Here is an 8,748-nt window from a genome sequence, read left to right as displayed (position 1 = left end):
AATCATTGAACTGGCAAGAATGCTGCTGGCTCAACATCAGCCAAAGGAAACCTGAGAGTCATGGCATTCTTTGGTGAACATAATCCCCCCCCCAAAAAAAGAGATATACTTTTAGGAAAGGGATGGTAGGGAGAAAACCTCTCACTGCACCCCAGAGTAGTTCTCCTGTCACAGAGCTGCAAGCTCCAGAGATCTGAATATGAATGGGCTTCTCCTTTGCAGCCAACCCTTTACTAGCCCTGTCACATTGACAGCAAAGGTATTTTTTTTAAATGGGTGAATATAATTTAAATATGATTTATGAATCTTCTGATCTATAGGAGGTTTGCAAGTACAGAATGTTCTTGTGGTAGTGATTCTCATTTAATTATGATATATACAACTATAGATGCGTGTGAGAGCAAATTGTACAGGATCAGCAAAAGGTGTATAACGGGGATCTGACCTGAAGCAACTCCAAAGTTTCCTTCTCACACAAAAAATAATGGGAGTGATGGCAAAAGAGGTTCTCCTTAGTCAGTAGTGTGGGGTATTTTTGTGTCACTTGGTGCCAGCACTCGCTGCCACCCAGCAGGGACTATTCTGGGTAGGGATAATGAGAAGAAATGGGACCAACTTCAGCTTCCTCAGAATCTACCCAAGAAATTGAGCTCTTTCCTCCACCTTCATCCCTGGTTAGAAGATGGGTGTTTTTTTTTTTTTAAAGAAATTGAATAATCCTTTGTTGGAAGAAATATCCATCTGGTTCAGTTCCAAGCCTGAAGAAATGCACTGGAGACAAAATGGAGGCTGGAGGCTGATTGGAAAGAGGGTCCATTTATTGATGAAGCAGAACCACCAAGCACATGTGATTCTGGATAGCTGATGACATGGAGTTGAGAATGAGGGGTTTTCATACCTTTTCTTGGGCTTTGAACTTGAGCTTCCTCTTCCTGTGCAAGAACATGTATTCTATTGGCTGGTGTCAGACTCCCATTGGGCCATGTACAAATCCTAGAAGTTTGTCTAAGCTGAGTTTAGTTGAAGTTTGGACTGCTGATGCAATGGAGGGGTGTTGGGCAATTCCTATTGTGGCTGAGGGCTAACCCTACCTTTGTTGGATTGAGGTGAGAATTGAGGTGAGGGTATTTGCTTATGAATAGCACTATCTATCTCTTTATCTCTTAAGTGCTGACATCTACTGTGGGCTATTAAGAAGGTGGGGGCTGCTTTTTCCCTATAGGGAAATATAATATTCTGCCTTTTTAATATTTCCTAAAAAAAAACCATTCTTCTAGGAGAGGGATAGGTGGATACTAACTTTCTACACCTTATTATTCAGAACTTCTAATTTTCCTTAAGCTGCTTGGAAGCATGCCTGCTCAACATCATTATTCCCAATATAGTTTGAGATGAATTAATAGCTAGAGTAAGGAACAATAGTATAGTATACACTCTAAGTATACACTCAAAGAGCATAAAACCTGTGGTTGGTGGTGTGTTGGTAAATGTTTAAGATCTGGCTCTGGTAGCTTTACAGTCGCTGCTCTCCCACTCCACTAGCTAGAGCAGAACTGACTGGCATGCTAAGTGTCCCACCGTTTGCAAAATTACTGAAAATTTAACAGTTGGCTCTTGGGAGCCAAAAGGAACTATGCAGCACACCACTCATTGCCTGTGGCCCTCCAGATGCTGCTGAGATGTACTTTCCCACTGTCCCTCACTATTGAATGGGGCTCCTGGGAGCTGTAGTTCAGCTGAATGGCCATATGTGCTTTAAATACTGCTCTGCGATTTAAGAAATAGTGTCCTTCTGAAATGGGGTGGGGGTGGGGGGAAGGAAGGGAACGCTAGTTGGGAAGAGGCATTTTGGTATCTAAAATAGCTTGTCTCGGCAATGATCTTTGGTGCCTTTTCCTAGCTGTTGTCCAAAATTTCATTAGAACATATGGTGTGTTTTTCCAGCAAGATAACCTCCCTGTCGTAATCACTATGCCGCTACATTTAGCTGGAGGAAACACAAGGCTCAGATGAGAGAAAGAAAAAATGATGGGACAATGAATTGACAGCATCAGCATGAGAAAAAAGGGCAGGCAGAACTGGAACGATGGAAGGAGGGAAGGATGGCAAGAAGAGGTAGGATAGTTCAGGAGAAAATGGAAAGGAAATGAAGAGGAAGGAGAATAGGGGCAAAAGAGGGAGGGAGAGATGGAAGGGAAAAAAATTAAGGTAAACAACGGAGGTTTAAATTTTCCTCCTTCAGTTAGCTTTTTCTAGATTAATTGTATTACAGTTCCTATCTTTCCAAGCCAGTATGATGGGGATTTGTAATCCAATTTCAGGCGAACGCCCATGGTGGGGAGAGAAATGCATTGTTTTCTCCCATCTAGAAAGTTTCTTCATATATTTCGGGGGGGGGGGGGGGAGAGAAATGTGCAGAAGGGCCTCCTGCCCTGCTAGAGAGGAAAATAGCAAAGCTCTCACGTCAGGCACCATATTCCCTTCCCCCATTTCTGCAGTTGATCCTTGATATTCAGTCTGGTATTGTTCCTTTGGGAAAAGGAAGAGTTTCTGGCAAGGTTGGATGAATCTCCAAAGAGAAGTCGTATATCAGTGATGGCGAACCTATGGCACGCCTGCTGGAAGTGGCACGCAGAACCATCTCTTCAGGCACTCCAGCTGTCACCCATTGCTCTTCTGAGTTCCAGTGCGCCCATGCACACTGGCCAGCTGGTCTTCGTGCTCGTAGGAGTATCGGAAACTGCCGGGAAACTCAGCTTCTGGGTTCTGGTACATGCATGCGTGTCATTCAGCTGGTCTTCGTGCACACATGCGGCCAGAAACCAGAACACCAGGTGACCGGTGCGCATGAACACACCAGAAACTGGAAGCTCAACTGCTCTTCCAGTTTCCGGCACTCCCCTGCGCACATGCGCTCCCATTTCGGCACTCCCGTTTCGGCACCAAAAAGGTTCGCCAATACTGTCATATCTTTTAGGAAAGTAACGCAATGCAACTGATTTAATTAAAAAAAAGAAGGCATTCCAAGAACGTTCTAAGCAAACCACAAGTCAACCCTGTGCCAAGACAAAGACATCAGAAAGAAGAAAGGTGAGCAGCACTCTGAAAATAAGTCATCGGATTGATGGGCCCTTGGTACTCTCTGAACTTGGTTGCTTTCTTCAGACGTTTCGTTACCCAAACTAACTAATATCATCAGTGCTAGTTGGGTAATGAAATATCTGCAAGAAAACAACCAAGCTCCAAAGACCCCCTCATTTCAACCCTGAGCTACAAATAGTCTCCTTTGTTGATAGTCATCGGATTGCCATGATTGTGAGAAAAGGGAAAAGTAGCTGTGCAGACTCGGGGAGGATGAAGCATCTCCCCCTCACCCAGTTAATCCACTTTGTGAGACCATCTCCCTTTCCCCGCTCCTTAGAACACTCCGTTCCTATCCAGCTCTTCAGGGCATGTTGCTGGCTTCAGACACAGATTGCCCAGGCATTCTGAAGTGTAATCCATCAAATAAATAGAACTATAGAGGAAAACAGGCTGGATTTTGTCAAGCAGATATTAAAAATACAGTGAGTGATGGTTAAACAAAAGACCTCACTCTGAATATCACTATGGGAAATGATAGGAATTAAGAATTGCATCCCAGGGGTACTCATCACAAGTCTTCCCACATTCTTTTATTTTTTTAAAAAAAAATATAGGTAGAATGTGAAGGTGACACTGTTTTCTACAAAAAATTGTGTTTGTCAAATGGTAAGTGGCTGCAAGAGGTACCAGACTAATGAGATGCTGAGATGCTTCATCTGGAGAGAAGATTGTATATATGTTAGCAATACTGGTGCCTATAAGAAATGATGATATCCGAATGATGCCATGCACGCAATGACATCAGCACACAATGCAGTGATTGTGTAGTTGCATCATGACCACCTACACAAGTCTATTCTTGCATGATGATGATGTCCTCAGGCACACATCATCATTTGTCCATGTTGCCTCCTCTTCAACAGGGATCTATCACCGTCTGGAGTTGAATCCTGATGGGGCTCAAGGGAGACTCAGCCTTCCATCCTTCCGAGGTTGGTAAAATGAGAACCCGGATTGTTGAGGGTAATAGGCAGGGGTGGGCTTCTAAAATTTCAGCAACAGGTTCTCTGCCCAGTTGCTGGGTGGGTGTGGCCATGGTGGACATGGCCTAGTTAGCCTCCTGCACCACAGTGCAGGCTCTGGAGGCTTTCTTCGAATCTCTGAGAGGGAGAAAACTGCCTCCCCCATGCTCCAGAAACCCTCTGGAGGCTGGAAACGGGACTCTTTCCAAACTTCTGGAACTTCCTCCCACTTCCCCAAGTGCGTGGGCCCTGCACTTACCTCACATCCAAAACAGGCCGCTTGGAGACTCATGGGAGAGGAGGGATGGGGTGGGAGAGATGGGCAGGAGGGGCGGGGCCAGCCAGAGTGGGATTTGGAAGTTGTCCAAACCGGCCATAACGTTAGCTACGAGTTCTCCTGAACCCAGGCGAACCCATAGCAGCCCACCCCTGGTAATAGGTGACATTGTAAAACTACCCAGGCAGTGCTGTAAACCACTATGGGGTGGAATATAAGTCTAAGTACTACATGCAATAAGTCACAATTATTGTGACACTCCATGAGTTGAAAGGTCTGGCATGTAGAAATCAAGGAACATCTGATAAGGAACAATTGAAGAAAAGAGAAACCTTTACGAAAGAGCTTGTTAAGAACCAAACCAAGGAAACCAAACTATGGCTTAGTGAAGTGTGAATCTGAATTATCTATAGCAGAGGTTTCCTAGCTTCCTCTGCTCGTGATGCCCTTAACATCTCGGTAATATTTTCACAGTGCTCCCAGCAAATCTGGGGTATTACTGGGAACTCACTAACAGTATTGTAATTGGTTTTTCCCCCTGTTCAATACTGTCCGATTCTTGGAGACTGCTTGGACAAATCCCTTAAAATTTGGTAGCTAATCAATTTTTCTTTTTAAAAAATTGACAAATTGATAGCTTAAAAATTAAACAATAAATCAACAGATTACAATTGCAATACAGAATTGTATTAATACTATATTTAGAATAAATATCTGATTAAGAAGAGAGAAGGAACAGACATAATGGGGATGAGATGAAATATAAGAAGGCTGTTTTGTTAAATATTGCTTTAAGCATCTCTCTTTTTCCCCCCTCCCCTCCCTCCTTTTACTTGGATAATTGGGATTCAGGAAATGAAAAACAACCAATCTCTTTGGGTCTTTGCTATGGCTTGTTGAGTTGGAACCATTGGAGGTGGCTTCTAACCAACCACACCTGTGATCTACCATGTTCAGTACTTCTGAGACTGCAACTCTTTTCACACTTGTGTAGGAAGTTTAATATTTTTAATATTAAAAATGACAGAATATATATTTCCCAAAAGGAAATATATGACTCATTCAGAAAGAAAACCCCCAACTCCATTTGAATAGAGAAAAAGATACTTTTACTGGACATGAAATGAAAAAAACTAAAGTGAACCAAGATCTGAAGCAAAAAAGCGTGAACGTGTACATATCAAATGTTTACCCAGGACCCTCCTCCCCCAGTTACCCTTAACCCAATGTCCAATCTGCAACCCCCAAAGGTGTCATGTGTGAGGTGCATCTTCAAGTGGCCTCATTCAGCTGGTATGCAGAGATGGTTGACCTTGACCAAGCCCAAACACGAGCCATCAGCATGCTCAGAAGATGGTGAGAACAAAACTCCCTTCATGATAACTTCTCCAGCACCTAGCAATCCCCCGCCAAATAACACAAGCCCCCACCCTCCCCATTACTATGGCAGCGGATAGCAAGCAAGCAGAGTAGAGGCTGACAGGGAAATGGAAAAACCTGTTCTTAAGGGCAGAAAACAGCCCCAGTCTTCCTGATAGTAAAGCAGCCTCAAGCGGAAGAGACTGATCTTTAGGAACATGGATTTTGTATCCATTCAGAAAGGCTGGGCCATCCTATTCATAAACAAAACACCTTTAGCCACAGCTCCCCCAGGCTGGGATTAAAAATTTACACTCCACCACCCAAATTCTAGGAACAGGGCATGACCTCTAGAATGTAATAGGATTAACCCACCATCATTACAATAGCAAAAGGCACAAGGCTCACTACATTGCACAACCCCCTGGAGCATCTCAAAACCCTATAAAAACCCAGCCATTCCTAAGGCACATTTGCTGATGTCAGTGACGTTTCTGGAAACCAAATTAAACAGAGTCCTCCTTTCCAATCAGCCTCCATTTTATTTCCAGCGTCTTTTTCCTGGCTCAGAACCGGACAGGATTTTTCTTCCCACACTTGCTAATGAAAAGGTGAATTGCTCCATCAGCCAGCCACCTGCATCTTATGCCCAAAAGCCCTCTGAAGGTAAATTAAGACCGACCTTTTTGGCATTAAAGAGAATTGCACCTCTATAACTGCTACTCTTATCTTGTTTTGCAGCCAGCTGGCAAATAATAAGCAAATTTACATGCACGCACCCACTTATTATTTCAAATGAAGGTTTGGGGAAAACCTGTGCTGGGAATGTTGATGAAAAGTGAGGTTGAGAAAAACACACAAAAAGAGCTAACCATTATTGTACCTGCCCAGTCCAATTTGCTACCAAACAGGCAGATGATGGACCCATAGCTCTGGGAACTGAACTTACTTTGAAATGAAGGACTCGGAGAAGGAGGCATTCAAGTGGCAGAGAGAATAGCAGGATCTCTGCTCCGTTCACCTAATCAGTGAAACAGCACAGTCTGTTCATATCAGTTTCCCAGCAACGAGATCACACCAATATTGGGATTGACTATTAACATCAGTGTTTAAGGGTCTCCCCCCCCCCCCCCGCAATTTTTTGTTTGGCGCAGTAGGAAAAATAAGAAACGAGAAGCATATCGTCCCTTATTTTCCTGCTGAATTACAGCTTGTGCAACCCCAGCCTTGTATTGTGAGTTGCAGTTTGCTGGAACCATGGGTGGCCAATTCCTGCTTTAAAGAGAGATAGTACCATGAACAGCATTGTTGTGTTGTTGTCTTCCTCAGCTGGGCTTCCCCTGAAGCAGAATCCTTCCAAAAAGATTGCTTTCCACTTCTAGGGAGGCCCATTATGAAGAGCAGCCACCCCCCAAAAAAAACTTCTTTGGAGATTTCAAGGATATTGGTATTCATTCATATCCAAACTCTGGATATACAACTGGTTCCTTCAACCCTTCCTATAACTGGGTTAACTCTGCTGCCAGAACAATGTTTGGTTCTAGGAGCCACTTTTTAGTCAACTGTTTTTGTCCTTTGTTTTTAAGCTCTTGCTTTAAAAAACCCTGAGAATAGTGAACTTTAGACTGTATCCCATCCTTGACATCCTTCTTGCGGGGGAGGGGGGGCTAAAGGTCATAGGCATTACAGAAGTATAATGCCATCCACCAGTGGTGGGATTCAAAAATTTTTACTATCAGTTCTGTGGCTGTGGCTTGGTGGCCTTGCTTGGTGGGCGTGGCAGGGGAAGGATACTGCAAAATCCCTCTTTCCTCCCGATCAGCTGGGACTCAGGAGGCAGAGAATAGTTGGGGGCGGGGCCAGTCAGAGGTGGTATTTACTGGCTCTACGAACTACTCAAAATTTCTGCTACTGGTTCTCCAGAACTGGTCAGAAACTGCTGAATACCACCTCTGCCATCCACCCCACCCTTCTATGGTAGCCCTTCAAGGTAGATCAAGGTAGACCAGACTAAGAAACCAATGCTGTATAGAAAAAAGTACTACTTTTATTGTAAATATATAGTATCAGAATCTTGCAAGCCAGAATGAGCTTCCTGCTCCCTTCCTTTACTTTTATGAGAATTAGGGAGTTTGTCTGAGACATTTATTCACATTATATTCTTGTCTTGGACTCAGGCCTTTTTTATCTGACCATTGCCTTGGTAGCTTCCTCCTGTCCCTCAAGGCCATTCCCTCTTTTCTCTAAACCTTTGAATGGGCAGAACATTATACTGCATGGCCTCTGCTGTCTCCACTGCCAATCTCTCTTCTGCTTCCATAAATTCCCTCTTACCTGATTTTCTTCCAAGGTGATCTTAGGTTAAAAAAAAAACATCTAAGAGATTTTGCAAATTTTGAGGTTTCTCTTAAACTCCAGTATAGTTAAGGAGTCTTGTCCCACCATGGACTGGGTAAAGAGATAAATGTAATCTTACAAAGGCAAGACAGAAAAAAATAGATGTTGTAGCATATTTGTGCCATGGTTAGGGACAAGTAATTTTTTTCACCTTATTGTATTTTTATTTTATTTTAAACTCCCTCGTTTCATATCAGGCCATTGATGCATCTAGTACAATGATGGCAAAACTTTTGGGTTTGGCACGTTGAAATGTTGCAAAATGCCTAATTTGATTCTACTGGCATGTTTTACACACACAAACCCAACAAAAGAAAAACAATTTTCTACCTCTCTCCCCATCTAGGCCCTCAATGGCAATGTTGAGGTTGGGCCTGACGTTGAGGCCTGGGCCTCAATTTCAGTCCTAGCATCATCACTGCCACTCAAAAAGGTCACATTGCATAGTTCAATGGGAACTCATCACCCACCCTCCATGGTCCTGATGGCCAAATCTGGCTCTAGGTTCCTTTTTAGTTTACCTTTTTCAATAAGCAACAGAATTGGAAGATCATTTAAAAGCAATTTATTAGAGTTACTCTGATAAAATGGGATCTCCCTATGAAAAGG

Source organism: Thamnophis elegans, chromosome 2 (assembly GCF_009769535.1).
Source record: "Thamnophis elegans isolate rThaEle1 chromosome 2, rThaEle1.pri, whole genome shotgun sequence".
Lineage (NCBI taxonomy): Eukaryota > Metazoa > Chordata > Lepidosauria > Squamata > Colubridae > Thamnophis > Thamnophis elegans.
This window is presented reverse-complemented; position numbering follows the sequence as displayed.